Consider the following 2,960-nt stretch of genomic DNA (forward strand, 5'->3'; position numbering starts at 1 on the left):
TTTGCAGGGCAGCTGTCCATGAGGCTTTGAGTCTCTCAAGCTTCAAGTAAGTTGAGGCTTGAGGCTAGACAATCATTCCCAGATCTTTTTCCAAAGACGGGCCTATGGAGAGGAACAGAGGTTTAAGGAGACAGCAGGCACCTGGCTCTTCAATTATTCATCCACACAATATTTGTTGAACACTTACTATATGTCAGCACTGTTCTAGGGGAAGATACATAATAAACATGTGAATAAACATGTGAACAAATAAGCAAAAATATATCCAATAATGAAGCTTACAAGGACCATAAACCTGAGTAACATGTCAGAGAGTAAGCTGGGGAAGGGAGGGATACTTTAGTTAAAGTGCTAATGGAAGGCCTCTCAGGGGAGAAGGATGATATTGGAGCTGAGATCTAAATGATAAGAAGCTAGCTATGGAAAGATATGGTTACAGGGGATTTAAATAGGTACGGCCAGAGCTGCATATGGCCTTTTAAAAAAAATAGCATTCTGTCCAGGTGCAGTGGCTCATGCCTGTAATCCCAGCACTCTGGGAGGCCAAAGTGGGCAGATAACTTGAGGTTGGGAGTTCCAGACCAGCTTGGCCAACATGGTGAAACGCTGTCTCTACTAAAAATACAAAAAGAATTAGCCGGGCATGGTGGCCCATGCCTATAGTCTCAGCTACTCCGGAGACTGAGGCAGGAGACTCGCTTGAACCCAGGAGGCCGAGGTTGCGCCACTGCACTCCAGCTCTGGGTGACAGAGTGAAACTCCGTCTCAAAAAATAAAATAAAATAAAAATATGATTTTATATTTATAAATGACTGATCGGCATCCATTCTTTCCTTTGGTCCTGGTATGCATAAGACTTGAACTGCAATTGCTCCAAACTTGCTGTGTGATCTTGGGCAAGTCAGTGACCCTCTCTGAGCCTCAATCCCTTCCACCATAAAATATGGCTAACAAATGTACATAGCTTCTCCTGCCTCTACTATATCCCTCTTTTAGCAGCAATGGTCTATTCCAGCGTTTCCTCTATTTGGCCCCAGACCGAGTTACCGTCCTCATTTTACAGATGATAAACTAAAGCTCAAAGAAGCTAAATGACTTGCCCACCATTACTCTGTAAGTAGCTGAAAGCTGAGTCTTTGGTTCCGGATCCTGACCGCTGTCCACAGTACCTGGGTCCAAAAACCAACAGAGAGGGAATACGGCCTTTGACCTCTCACCTCTAACCTGGGTGGGAGATGTGGATGTCTGACGTTCCGAGTCCGGCTGGAGCCGGATGAGAAGAAAACCTCCCTCACACCCCTTTGGGAGCTGTATGACGGCTGACTGCGGTGATCCACTGTCTCACACTTCCACCCCTTCAGGAATCACTCACCCACAGCCTGGCTCCGTCGCCATTTCTCCCTATTTGACCCTGCCTCCGACTCTGACTGACATCCAAACTCACCAACCACGGTGTCAACATCGCAGTGACTCGGGCCAATGTCTGAGGAATTCACGTTCAGGCTTTAGCGCCATGGACCAATCGTAGCGCGAGGATTCGCGGGCGGGCAGTGTTGCCAGGGTTACAAGGGGCTCGGCGGCGGTAACCAATGAGAGTCTAACGATACTTGCATCTCGGAGAGCCGAGCCTTGAAGCTGGAGCTCTGGGGCCTCCCTTCAGGCTAGGCGACTGGAAGGACACGTTACTATTGAAGCTCCTTCAAAGGCAGAAAATGAAAAGGAAAATAAATAGCAATTTTATAGATTTTTTTTTTTTTTGAGATGGAGTCTCGCACTGTCGCCTGGGATGGAGTGCAGTGGCACGATCTCGGCTCACTGTGACCTCCACCTCCCGGGTTCAAGCGATGTTTCTCCTGCCCCAGCCTCCTGAGTAGCTGGGATTACAGGCACCTGCCACCAAGCCCAGCTGATTTTTTGCATTTTTAGTAGAGATGGGGTTTCACCCTGTTGGCCAGGCTGGTCTCGAACTCCTGACCTCGTGATTCGCCCACCTCAGCCTCCCAAAGTGCTGGGATTACAGGTGTGAGCCACTGCGATTTTTTGTTTTGTTTTGTTCTGTGTATGTGTGTGTGTCAGATTCTAAAGCCCCTGGAGTTTAGGAAACGGTGCATATATAGTCGTAATGCATATTCTACCTTATGAGGAAACTGAGTTCCAGGTCTCAAATTCTACTGCTCCTTCGGGGATCGGGAGCCCAACTTTTAGAGCTGAGGAAATCCAGATCCCCTTAAACAAGCCAAAATTTGGCATTCGCTAGCCCGACCCCCTCCAGTATTCTTCAGAATGGTGCCATGACTTACTTAGGGTCCTACTACACTAGTGTAAAGGCCTACTGACTGGTCTCTTGTCCTCAGTTCCCTTGAAGATGGCAGACTTAGAAAGCTGGGTGTTTACCAGGCCTTGGAGGATTAAGTTTACCAACTAGCAACATCAAATCAGTGTTGGTACTTTGCATCAACAATGTTATTGGGCCAGGTGCGGTAGGTGATGCCTTTAATCCCAGCACTTTGGGAGGCCAAAGCAGGTGGATTGTCTGAGATGAGGAGTTCAAGACTAGGCGGACCAACATGGTGAAACCCCTTCTCTAAATACAAAAAATTAGCCAGGCATGGTGGCACATGCTTGTAATCCCAACTACTCGGGAGGCTGAGGCAGGAAAATCGCTTGAACCCAGGAGGCGGAGGTTGCAGTGACCCGAGATTCTGCCATTGCACTCCAGCCTGGGCAACAAGCAACAAGAGCAAAACTCCATCTCAGGAAAAAAGAAAGAAAGAAAAAAAAAAAAGGGGCTTATGTAAACCTAGAGGGGAAATTTGCGATTAGAACAGGTCAACATGCTAATTTTTACAGAGGAAACTGAGGTCAAAGAAATTGCCCACAGTTCTCCAGCAAGTTGCTGCCAGTCAAGTCTAAGATTCAGGTTTTTCCCCCCACACCCTCCAGTCTATTTGGCCTCTTCC

The 2,960-nt window shown here is 47.7% G+C and overlaps 1 protein-coding gene across 1 annotated transcript in view; it reads left to right on the top strand.

Annotated features, from left to right (window-relative positions):
• The window catches only part of NEURL2 (neuralized E3 ubiquitin protein ligase 2), a 34,409-nt gene that overhangs the window by 5,214 nt on the left and 26,235 nt on the right, over nt 1-2,960 (top strand). The gene's annotated exons all lie outside the window — the stretch shown is intronic.

Source organism: Mandrillus leucophaeus, unplaced genomic scaffold (assembly GCF_000951045.1).
Source record: "Mandrillus leucophaeus isolate KB7577 unplaced genomic scaffold, Mleu.le_1.0 Scaffold255, whole genome shotgun sequence".
Classification (NCBI taxonomy): Eukaryota; Metazoa; Chordata; class Mammalia; order Primates; family Cercopithecidae; genus Mandrillus; species Mandrillus leucophaeus.